Source organism: Canis lupus, chromosome 20 (genome assembly GCF_048164855.1).
Source record: "Canis lupus baileyi chromosome 20, mCanLup2.hap1, whole genome shotgun sequence".
Taxonomy (NCBI): domain Eukaryota; kingdom Metazoa; phylum Chordata; class Mammalia; order Carnivora; family Canidae; genus Canis; species Canis lupus.
In genome coordinates, this window is record NC_132857.1 from 13,599,288 (window position 1) to 13,612,812 (window position 13,525).

At 37.9% G+C, this 13,525-nt stretch overlaps 1 protein-coding gene across 1 annotated transcript in view; it reads right to left on the bottom strand.

The window, feature by feature from the left end:
• Positions 1 to 13,525, bottom strand: part of C20H4orf33 (chromosome 20 C4orf33 homolog) — a 312,784-nt gene that overhangs the window by 15,578 nt on the left and 283,681 nt on the right. The window contains exon 10 of the transcript XR_012012787.1: positions 6,705 to 6,988. The gene's annotated coding sequence lies outside the window, so the exon portion shown is untranslated. The remainder of the gene's footprint in view (positions 1 to 6,704; positions 6,989 to 13,525) is intronic.

Below are 13,525 nucleotides of genomic sequence, written 5' to 3' on the forward strand. Positions count from 1 at the left end.
AGACTGGATCAGCTAGATGGAGTTCATCCAATATACTACATCCATCTAACAATGTGACATCTGGGACAATGCTGTTTCTCAAGGAATCAATTGAGAACTGGCACACTTGAAATTTTTTATGCAAAGCTATGTCCAAATACCTTAACCTGATATCACATTGCATCAGGTTAATGCTAGATTTAATCATAGAGTGAGTAAGTGTGGATAATTCCCACTGATAATAACCCGCTCAGTCTGGTGAGTTATTAAAATATTCAGAGAAACAGAATTATAAGAGCCCCCCAAAAGGCTGTTCTACAGCTAAGCAGCTCCCTCATGAGGAACACCTTTTGTGACTCCCCATCGCCTGCTAAATAAAAAACACTCTTTGGCAGGGCTCTCCAGGCCCTGCACATTTATCCCCATTTCTGTTCTGTTCTGAAATCTGATCCTCCTTCGAGGCTTCTTTCTCCCAGTGAGTCCACTCTTAGCTTGGGCTTCAACCAACTTACTTTTAGACAAACACTACATTTTCTCCATCTGCTTCTTTTTGCTTTGGGTGTTCCATTCCCATTTATTTTCTCATTTTCACATATCAAATTCCCACCCATCCTTTCAAGTATATCTCCACCTTCCTCTATTGAGAAATCCTCCAAGTTTCCATAAGAAGAAGTCCTTTGGGTGGGACAGAGCACAGGCTATGGATTCAGACAAATCTGAGTCTGAAGCCAGGCTATGTGCCATTAAAAGAGTTACCTGGGGCACCTGGATGGCTCAGTTGGTTAAGGGGTCTGCCTTCGGCTCAAGTAATGACCCCAGGGTCCTGGGATTGAGCCCCATGTCCGGCCCCTGCTCAGTAGAGAGTCTGCCCCTCCTTTTCCATCTGCCTTTCCTCTCTCACTCTCTTTTACTCTCTCTCGCTGTCTCTTTAATAAGTAAATACAATTTTTACAAAAAGAAAAAAGAAAAGTTACCTCACTTCGCTGATTCTCAGTTCTTTCAACTATAACTTGGTACAGATGATGCCTTTTAGGGATATGGCAAGTGTTGTCTTACATATGAATATATTCAATAAATGCTCATTTTTCCTTTAAATTATATTGTGTCCTTTTCAGTATTTACCACATACTATCTCTTTCTGTGGTTACTTATATATATATCCAGTCTCCTGTGCCACATAATATTGCTCAAATACCAATTTCTGTAGAGACCTTCCATGATTTTCATGTATAACCCACACCAGTCACTTCTACGCTTCATAGTAATTATCATTATCTGACGTTGTCTGTTTCTTTGTTGTTCCTTTACTTGTGATCTATTTTCCTTTCTATATAAGCTCTATAAGAATAGGGCCTTTTTCTGTGTTGCTTACCACTATATCACCAGCACCTAGAATAGAGCCTGATGAATAGCAAATACTTAATAATATTTTGCAAATTAATGAAGGATTTAATAAGTCCCTTGAGGCCAGAAATAATTTTTGACTACTATAAAGCCAGAAGGCTGGGCACCTGGGTGGCTCCATGGTTGAACATCTGCCTTTGGCTCAGGTCACGATCCCAGGGCCCCAGGATCAAGTCCCCCAATGGGCTCCCCTTGGGAGCCCACTTCTCCCACTTTAAGTGTTACACAAAGCCTCTCTTTGTGTCTCTCATGAATAAATAAAATCTTTTTTTAAAAAAGCCAGAAGCCTGGAAGACACATTAAAATCCTTTTATTGATACAGCCATGCACACAACATAGCCTCTACTTCTAATCCAAGGAGACACTCACCCCCCCCACCCCCACCCCCAGTATTCCATGCTTTTGAATACCTCCCTCAGGTGCTATTCCTACACAAAACTAAACCTTTTACTGTTCCTTTCTCTATAAAACTTCCAGTAATTCTACCAAACAAAAATGATCACTCCCTTTTTATGTATTTTGACAAATCTTATAGATTTCTAAATGATATTAATAAATAACATAATAATCTTACATTGATATCATTGGATTTCCATCCAGTCTTGTCCATTTGAATTGTGCTTAAGACAGAAGCCATAACTGGATTGACTTTTGTAGCCTCAGCCCTAGCACTGTGCCTGGCACAGGACAGACAGTCAATACATATTTGTTGTTTAGATAAATGAATCTAGGAGAGTTGTACCTGGCCTGTTAGGCTCAATGCCCTTGCCATTTCTCTAGATTATTTTCCCTCACTGGAAACTGACTCTTAAATGTCACTTCCTAGTTTATAACTTTTCCCACTTCACTTTGCTTAGGTCAGTTAATAGAGTCTTGGTGGCTGTCCCTATTGATCTCCTAACAAGTATCACATGAATTGCCTTCCAATGTCCAGTTTATTTCTATTAACTTTCTTTGTCTAACACAGTTTATATGCTCATTCACTCGTTTATTCATCCCTTCAGCATGCATTTACTGAACAAGGCACAGAACTAGCAGATAGGGCCTCTCTGTTGGTTAAGTCTTTAAGCAGATCACATAGTTCCTGTTATGATTATCCTTTATTTCATTTTAAGGAAAACATAGACAAAAAATACATTCTAAAGTGGCCACCAAGAACCAGTTTGTAACATTAATTGCCTGTACACGGAAAATAAAAAGTCATTCTTAGTTTCCCTGAACATAGTTAAAAAAAAAAAAAAACTTGGTGAATATATTTTCTGATTTCCAATTAATCTTCTAAGATTGGCTTATCTATATTTATGTGTTTATAAAGCAGTACTAGGAGATATAAATAAGTTAGGCATTGTATTACCAATTGTAAATGATACTATCACAGATATTATTGCCAGTTCTTTTAAATCTAAATCTAAGCCCTCAGCATATAATAAACTAAGCAGAATTAAAAGCAAAGAATATGATTCATTTTAGTGCAGGTCTTTCTATTATCTCCCACCCCCACTCCCCCACTTCAGAGAAAGAGAGAGAGAGATGTCACCCTGACCAGGCCTTCTACAGAACAAAAGAATTTACAGGTTTGGTGGTGCAAATAAAACTTGAAACTATTATCCAAAAATAAAGGATGAAAATGCCCTCTCCAGAAGAGAAAGCAAATTGGAAATAGCATGGAGCAGAAGAGCATAAGAGGATCTCTGCTCTCATAATTAGATTCTATAAGTCAGAAAGCCGAAAAGCCTCTCTCAACACAGCCTGTCACTCAGTCTGTAAATCTGTGAAATGGAGATAAAAGATGCACTCCCTTCCTCATATAAGAGGAATTAGGATTAATAAAACTGGGCTGGGAATAAATTTCAAAATGCACAGATGTAGTATAACAAAAATAAAGGCTACTATTCAGAAATGCTCTTTCAAATATTCCCAATACTCGGGCAGATTTCTCGAGATGCTGGAGGCTTTGTCCATATGGGTGGGATATTTAAAGGCCTTTGTGGCAAAACAAACAGTTCACTGTTTGATTTGGAGAACAGAATAAGACCTCAAGCCTTTCTGACTGTCCAGAGAGCTATTTCAGATTCTGTACAATATATAAGCCGAGAAGGTTAGTCTCTGCTGACTAGCATCACACAAACTAAAAACAAAAGTGCTGGATTAAAATACAGCCATCCTAAATGGCTTATTTTTATTTCTGATTTCATATTGCTCCACTTGGAAAATCATTTTCCTCTTCTCTCGCTGCAGTGAGTGGCGAGCTGGGCCAAGTAGGGAATCCTGGGTTAGCATCCAAATTCGGCCACTTACACAGGGCAAGACTTAGGTACATCAAACCTATGTGCTCTCATCTTTAAAATGCACGTACTTGATTCCTACGCCATGGGTGGTTTAAAGGATGGCTGTTTAAAGTGCTATTTAAAGTGATCCCAAAGATGGTGTCAACTGTATGTATTCAATGTAAGAAGCTGTTAGAAGAAGGTCACGCTATCTACTGTCTTTTAATTTCATGAAGACTACAGAGAAATCATTCAGTTACCATCTGTGGAAAACTGAGCAGCGTGTGGATTCAGGGTGGAAAGAAGCTTGCAGAGAACACAAAAACCCTGGCCTCATGAAATGAATAATATAGTCAACTTCTCCAAAGATATTTGCTCCATGAATACATGAGAGTCATATCACTCATTATGGGCAGGGTTTGTGGGCAAATGTGATAGATAACTCCAGAATTCTGTAATCAGAAGAAAAGCACGAAACAGTCACCTTGCCCACTCCATTATGTAGAAAAAGGAAGATACGTTAACACATGCTGGCCCTGCAATGAGCAGACAAATGACACAGTTAGGGAGTGTGGCAAGGACAGTAGGTTGCATAGTCACACTTATTCGCACAGCTGGGAACACTGTCAGCAGAGGCAGCAGCCACCTCAGAGTTGAAGAACAATGATAACTATTACTAGAGGAATACATGAAGTCGGAATACTGAGATGCTGGTGGATGCCCCTGATATTGTCTGTATGTTTGTAATACGCTAATCAAATCATCGGGAATGACTGCTTTCAAAGCCATAAATATTTTCGGTAGCTGCAGAAACACAATGCAGCTGTGTGTTTATGTGATAAGCCCTCCATATAGAGAGCAGGCCCATAAGCTCACTGAGATAGGATGCAGGCGCTGATGGTAGAAAGGGGAGAAAGTGGTTCTGCCCTCGGTCCCCCATTAGCTCAGCAAGGGCCCAATGTGATATAATAATCTGTACATGCATAGCACCTTTCTTGCAGGGAAGAAAAAGCATTTCTAAAGCATTACCTCATTGCTCTTCATCACACCCTCAGGGAATAGGTAGCCGGTATTATCCAATTTTGCAGGCAGCCAAAGTGAGATTGTGATTGGGTGAACATCTGGGTAAAGGTTACAGAGCAAGTCTGTGCCGTTACCAAGATTAAAACCAGTTCTTCTGCCTTCCTTTGCAATACCTATTACCTAAACACACTTAAAACCCATTAAAATGGCAAGGAAAAGTGCTCACAGAACAAGCCAAGTGAAATAAAAAATGGAAAACTTCATATTCAATATTATTCTTAGGTATGTAAAATGCATATGTTTATAAAAGTAGACTTGTGGGCAGCCAATGTTAGCAGCAGTAACATCTGGATTGTGGGATTAATGGTGATTGGCATTTTTTTTCTTCATGCCGCTCTGTTACGTTTCAAGTTCTAAATGATGAGCCATCAAATCTTTGATAAGAAAAACAATTCAAAGTGCAAAATTAATTAACAGTGCTTTATAGATCATAAAAATGTGAAAGTATCTGTCAATAACATTTCTGACAGTTTCTATACCAGGTATGAGTATTAACAAAGAAAAATAAACATTTCTGGAATATTTTCTTTTGCTTCCAAACACATACTGCACACTCCCTCTCACTCTAACCCATTCTGCACTAGCCAACAGATTTGTTTTCCTAAACTTCAGCCCTAAGCAGTGACACTTTAGTCTCTACTAAATTAAGTCCACAAACTATTGAGCCCTACATTCAGTCTAGAATATGACCACAAACTCTTGTTGACTAATCCTTAACTACCACACACATGTTCCCTTCTTGAAAAACATTTCATTCATTAGGGAAAGAATGGTCTTTTCAACAATAATGTTGCAAAAACTGGATGCTCACATGCAAAGAAGTGAAGTTGGATCTTTACCTTACATCATATACAAAAATTAAATCATAATGACACAAAGATTTAAATGTTAAGAGCTAACGTTATTAGGAGGAAAAAAAACTTCATGATGATATAGTTAGGAATGATTATTTTTTTATATGACCTTAAAAGCACAGGCAACAAAAGAAAAATAGATAATTGGATTACATCAAAATTTTAAAAGTTTGTGAATTAAAGGACACTATCAACAGAGTAAAATGCAACTTATAAGATGGGAGAAATATTTGCAAATTATATATCTGGTAAGGGCTTATATCCATAATGTATAAAGAACTCTTCCAACTCAAAAAACAAAACTGGTCAAAAAAAAGGACAAAAGACTTGAACCCATTTCTTCAAAGAAGATATATAAAAAGCTGATAAGCACTTGAAAAGAGGTTCAACATTACTAACAATTAAGGAAATGCAAATCAGAACTACAGTTGAATAGTACTTCACACCCATTAGGATGGCTGTTATCAAAGAGAAAAAAAAAAACAGAAGATAACAAGTGTTCTTGAGGATGTGAACAAGTTGGACCTCTTGTGCACTGCTGGTGAAAATGTAAAATGGTGCAGTTTCTGTGGAAAACAGCGTGGTCCCTCAAACATTTAAACAGAAGTACCATATAATCCAACAATTTCACTTCTAGATATATACACAAAAGAATTTAAAGCAGCGTCTCTGAGAAAGATTTGTACACCCATGTTCATAGCAGCATTATTAGCAATAGGCAAACAGAGCAAGCAACCCAAGTGCTCATCAACAGATAAACATGGTACATACATGCAATGGAATATTCATCAGCCTTAAAAAGGAAGGAAATTCTGACAGATGGTACAACGTGAATGAACCTTGAAAACATTAAGAGAACTGGAATAAGCCTGTCACAAAAGGACAAATACTATATGATTCTACTTATTTGAGGTATGTAGTCAAATTCATAGAAACAGAAAGCAGAAGAGTGGTTGCCAGGAATTAGAGGGAATGAGGAAAGTTGTCTTACAACTTCAGGAATTTTCTGGGTGAAATATGAAACTGGCCCCCTTACATGAAAGGCAAAGAGAGAATTTGTGCATCTCTTTGAAACTTCTTTTGAGCAGCCATGAGATTAGTAGATCTCTGCACTCACCTGTCAGAATCCTAAAAGTTTATATGGAGGCGTTAACGGGGTTTGGTCATGTATACAACCAGATGGCCTCAACAAAACATCGCTCTCTCAAAGCTTAGCCCTTGAAAATAGTTCCCACAGTGGGAGTGATGGGTAGATGTATATTCCAAGGACAGGGGAAGGGGTAAGAAGCCTGGGTCCAGCTTGGAGCCAACCAGCACTCATTTTCTCTTGATGACCTCCTCCAACACGGAGTTACTATTCGATGAGTACAGCACTTCAGTTTTGCAAGATGAAAAAGATGGCTGAAAAAAAGAGTTAGAGGTAATGATGGCTATACAATGAGAATGTATTAATGCCACTGAACAGTACATTTAAATGGTTAAAACAGTAAATTTATGTTATTTTACTATAGTAGTTTTTTTAAAGTCTCATTCTTTTATGCTTTCATAGCTTTGTCCCTTTTAATTGAAATATCCCCACCCTACATCCAGCTTTTGAAACCTAACCATCCATTCAAGGTTGCTGATTAAATACTTCTCTTAGTAAAATCCCTCAACCAGATGCAGCATCACCCTCATCTGAATCCTACCTGCAGTCCAGAATGTAGCAAGGTACATTACAAAAGCACCTTTTCATGTATTTTATATATTTGATACTCTCAAAAATATTATGATATCCATTCTACTATTTACCTGAGAAAAGTTATGTAACCTTATAAGGTCAAACCAGTGGCACGTGGCTGAGAATCCAGTCCACAGCTTCCAGTTTTAAATGGAGTTGCCCAAAGCATAGTGGATGTAACTTTTGGCACTCATTATGCACTTCTTTGAAATATTCATTATTTATAAGCCCCTTTCCTTGTATCTCTACTAAGCTATAATCTCTTGAGAACAAGAACCAAGTCTTAACCATTTTTGTAACCCCAGAAATCCCAAGGATATAGTCAATCAATCCTTGCAGAGCTAATGAAATAATAATCTGTGAACAATTTATATAATAACAGAATGGACCCCATTAACCAAACACACATCAATAATCTAGAATTGAAAAAAATATATGTATATATACCATAAAAAGATATTATATTCCTAGCTGATACCAAAGCATAGTTGTCCAGATTGGTAAGATAGCCAACCAATTAATTCATGTGGAAAAAATGTTCAGAAATATCCTAACTGGTTTTAGCTAAGTAATACTCCATTTCTGCACTTGCCTTCGCTCCTCTGCCATTCACTAGCTGTGTTAATTTAGGCAATCATTCTCGATGTTTTGATAAGGGTTATCACCACATTCTTACTCATTCATTTCTGTAAAATATTTTATCCTGTTTCTACTTAAGAAAGCTAAACAAACCAATGTTTTGCATGACTGATTTTGTTAAATAGCAGCATCTGCACCTCAAAGGTTTGTCCACACTTCTTAGTTCGGTTTGATGGTTCTAACCCAGAATATTTCATAGCAGCTGGAGCCTAAATTGGACTTGGAGTAGTACTTCTACGCCTTTGCTTTTTTACTTCTTAACATTTATTTGAGGATTAATTGCAAATATGTAATATCAGCAGCATGCTATGTTTACTAATATAATCCCCAGAAGCCTGTAGGCATATACATTTATGTTCAATTATTTTTACTAATCCCCCATACATTGCCAGTCCCTATCATTAACTAGATCTCACTCTATTCTTTATTTCCAATAATTATCCTCTAATTGACCTTATACGCTTATGAGAAGAACAAAGTGAAGATTGTAGAACACATTACCAAAGTAACACATGTTTCAATGATAAACTGTGGTCATCCACTGAATTGAACATGGGCATTTCCACATATTCTGATGACATTTATGATCACACCTTCAGCCTAGTAGAAGCAATCTTCCTCTTAGTTACTACAGATCTTTGAAGTCAGCCATGCCAGTGAAGCATGGAATATTTCTAGATGATCCATAAGAGGCATAGCTCTCTGCCAGGGGGTCGTGCCTCTTTGTAAGCTTGTCACTGTCTCATAATGATGCAATGATGCAGTTTGAATCAGAAATGGTGGAAATCCACTACAGGATTTGGGGGAAGACAGAAATTAGAGGTTCTCCACCACACAGCCTGGCATTCTTTTCCAAAGGTTTTTACCCTTGACTAAATACTCAACTCATGTAACTCTCTGATATTTTCCATGAAATAAGAGTATGGCATCCCCAGGATCTTGGGTGATGCTCTAAGGCACAGTGGAAAGCAGGACTGTGATATGACTTTATAATGAGCTAGCTCCCAAGCCATGGCTCCCACGCCAAGACTCCCAGAGGTATATCCACCAGGAGGTGCACACTTGGCTTTGCACATGATTTGTAATGGTTCTGAGGTAATTGCTCTTAGAGTTTGCTTTAAGCTGGTTCCTTCACATGAAGCCAAGACAGGCACTGCACACCAAGGAAGGCAGATCTTGGCTTAGAAAATAACAAAGGTCTTTTCTGTTTCATAGCCAAAGAGATTGAAGCTCAAGAAGGATGGGGAGGGCGGAGGGAAGAACATACTTTAAACAATTTGTAGCTATTTTGCTTGATTTTCCCTTGAAGCAATAAATAACTGTGCTCCCTGCTGCTGGTATTTTATCAAGCTCTGTTTGTTATAACTGTGCATTATGTTCCATACAAGACAGCATCTTTGAGCTTTCTTTTTGTATTTCCCTACTACAATTTAACTCTGTGAGTAGCAATACCAATGTACCACCAGGATGAAGAAACAGCAGAACCCGCTGCTAAATACCACCACCTGAATGCAGAATGCCTCTATTAGGAGCAAGTGAATGCCAAGCTGTCTTCTTTAGTGTAAATTAGCGTGGTAAAGAAAATAAACAGGAGCCTTTAGATTAACAGCCACTCCCTGCTGCTGCTGACCTTTGCCACAGAGAAGGTCAGAACAAGAGAAAATTATTCCCAATACAGTCTACCTCCTCCTCCCACCCACCGCCTCCTGAACACAGACCAGCAATGGTGGGAGATCTCTGAAGATGATCCTATCGGCCTGGTTTTTGCTGAAGTATGATCTACTTTGTCTCTCCATAGAAGGCAAAGGAATCAGGGAATACTGTCCCATTAGTGTCATATGACATGAGTCACAACTGACTAGAATCGCCGTTCCTCAAATCATTAGCCCAATGACATCAAATGTGATTTCTCTCCTCTCAAGGCCCATACTCACCCCTAATAATAATTATTATTATTAATATAATAATAACAATAATAATAATTATAATAATTATAATTTATAATTATAAATGGTCATATTCAAAGCACGTTTTAATTTCCATTTTTTATTTGATCCTTGGGGAGGGAAACACAGAGGTAGATAATTATCTTCCTCATTTCTACAACAAATGGATCGCTGATACACAAAACTCCTTAGGTGCCTCAGTTTCCCTCCCTATAAAACCAGGCTTTACAAAGCTTTAACTGTGTTAATTTAAACCGTTAAAAATGAATTGCAAGAACACTTTTCAAATGCAGAAGGACTAGGCGAAGTCTGTTTCAAATTCAGCAGCCTCTTCCTTTCCTTTTATGAATTACATTTAAATGAATTATGTCAAAAGAAGACCTGCCAAGGCTAAAACCCAGGAGCGTGTGAATGAGCGCGCTGCCTGAGTACTAAGTAATCACAACAAGAGCAGAGCACATGCACCCTGGGCCCTGTAATCCACACTGTCTGCCCAAGTGTTGACAGGAAAATCCTCTGCCAGGATGAATCCCTCTCCTCCAAAGACAAGAGGGTCCCGGGATTGGTGCTAGCAAGATGCTATTGCACTGAGGAATGGGGGAAGCACAGCACCGACATTCCTCTTTGCCATATGAAACCAGTAAATCTTGTTGTGAAGACAAGTCAACTTGAGGTGTGGGGGAAAATGTTCTCCAGCTAAAAGTCCCAGGGGCTCAGTAAATGATTCCATATTAACAATAGTTTACAGATGGCATCTTTCAACTGAGAAATTTTAAGATGTCACTTGGTACATGATATAATAAAGAATGCTATGGAATTAAAAGTAATTAAATAAAGGAAATGTAGTTGGTGAAAGGGTCTTTTGGACAATTATTTCATCTCTTTGCATCCAGCATCTTGAAATGAAACATAGTCCTTCCTCACTACTCCTGCAATAAATCATTTACAAAAAGTAAGTGGTTTCATAAATAAATGACTGTATCTATGACTAGTCTCCCCAAATCAATAATACATTTATTGATAATTCTGTATTTAAAGGTTCATTTCACCTTAGTATTGACATTCTGTCTCCCCTGCCATTTCATTAGATTTAAAATTTTTTCATTCTTGGTAATGAACTCTAAGAAAGTTCCTATGTTAGAAAGTAGCCCCATTTCAGAGTTGGGCAACGAAACTCAATATACTATTTTCTATTAATTACTAATATCATTAAGATTTCTTGTATGTGCACTCAGCAAAATAAAGTGAAGGGTCTTTTGCCTCATTTTGTAAGGCAAAAAAATTCCTGGCTTCTCCTTAAATACTTCCTTTAGTAGCTCTGTAAAATGGAGCAATAGATAAAAAACCTGCTTCTTGTGAGCCTTCAGAGTAGATGTGAGGCAGTTCAACAAATTCTTCTGAATAAGAACAAGATGCCCAACACTGGGTGAAGTGTCCGGGATTCAAGAACTAAACTGTAACACCTATTCTTGAAAAGTTTACAATCTAGTGAGCAGTAATTTAGGGACTGCTGCACAGGATGTTAACCCTTTTTAACACTAAGATTTCACAACAGAATATAAAACATAAATGAGTGTCTCAGTCAGTCTGAGCTGCTATAACAAAACACACTAGACTGGGTGGCCTGAACAACAGACATTTATTTCTCAGTAATAGAGGTCAGAAGTTCAAGATCAAGGTGCAGATAGCCATCCTCTTGCTACATCCTTACATGGTAGAGAAACTCTGGTGTCTCTTCCTCTTATGAGGGCATTAATTCCATCATGGGGGCTGTACCCTCAGGAGGTTAGGTGAACCTAATGACCTCCCCAAAGCCTTGCTTCCTGCTATCTTTACACGGAGGGTTAAGGCCTAAACATATGAGTGGGGAAGAATACTCTAACAAACTTTCAGTCTCTAACAAAGAAAATGTCCAACGGGATCAAATCACTAAGAAATCTAATACAATTATCACCATGATAATTTAGCCTGTGACCATTTATAAAAAACCTATATGAGAGCATCATAATGTGGAAGGATCAGGTCCTTCAAAGGCAGATCACTTCACAGTTACTGAGCCGCAAAGGAAATGACACAAGCAGGGGAAATACAGAAGGTTTTTTTCCCACCCTATATGAAGGCTGCGATGCCATAAAAATTGTCGATAATTTCAAATGCTGGCATAGGCCGACTTAAAAAAAAACAAGGTTATACTGCCATCTGCTGTCAGTACTCCATGATCGCTGCCAGTAACCGGGTGCTGGATTGTACCTGCAGGCTCTGACCCGGCTTGGCCAGCAATACAGTGCAGGTACAGGAGGGAAATACTGCTCATTAGCTATTGTATCAGAGAATATACATTCAAAATTCATTTCCAATAAAATGAGTTTACTGAAACGCATTTTCATTGTATTATAATCAGATAAAGAAATGTTAATGATATTTTTAAATAAGTGTTAAAATAATAACCTCAGAAGAAACACATTTTTTTTATTCGCCTCTCTTGAATCTTTTATGTACACCTTGTTTTTTTCCCAGCACAATTTAATACGATACACTATAGGGAAAAGGCTGCATTTGCCATCAGATTTTCAATTAGCTAAAACAAGATCCTGTTGGCACTTGAATGAAGTAGACTACGCTATATTTCATATATTGACAAATATTTAAATGCCTTTTCTTTGCCTTGGTTTGAGAACAGGTTTCATTACACCGAATCCGTACACTGCGTGTGCTTCCCTAACTTTCCCTGAGGCCTTCCTTTAACTATAAAACCATTTACGGCTCCCGCCCCCCACCCCTCAAAAAAAAAGGAAACCAATTGTTCCATTGCTTGCTAGTTTTCATTATATACTGAAACATCCATTCAGCATTTTTATCTGCTAATGTAACAGAAACTCATCTGCTCAATGAGATTTATTACTTGTTTTTTTTTCACATGTTCACAAGATATTGTTGTACATTTTGCAATGGGTCTTTATTATCTAGTAATGATGGCTTGCAAATTAAATTAGTTTTTAATGGCATAGTTAAATTCTAATTTATGTTTTGGAGCTTTGTTTAATTCATTTAGTTATAATGTAATCGTTTTCTTGCTATTTTCTTACATTACATAGAAAGAACAAAAGAATAGGGGCTCATTTTATCACATTCAGTTGTTTTGGCTTTATTAAATCTTGTCACTAATTGCATTTCCCCCAAGAAACTTTCAAAACAATTGTACTCTGATCCTTTGGGCAAAACTATCTGGTTGCTCAGCATTCTGTCTGAGAAGTTGAATCAAACTACTGCTGTAACACTAAGGGTTGGTTAGATATTGCACTTTCTCATACTCATTATAACCCCACTGTGCTGTGTAATGTACTGGACAATTATTCTTTCGCAACAAATTCTTTTCCTGTGAGCTCTCTTTCTTTCCTGAGCGTTCAGGAAAACCAAAACCAAAAGTGATCATTAGTGACACAAAAAAGTAATCTTTTATAATGTCTACTTGCATTTTCTTCCCTCTCAATCGACAGGGCTTTTATGGCTGCAATAACCTTTTATAATACCTTTTCGTTGGGGTCCACACAGCAAGAGCCAAAGGCTCCTAGCAAGTTTCAAGGTTTTAAACCAGAACCTGGATTCTGGGGTTGCATAGGAATAATTGATGTG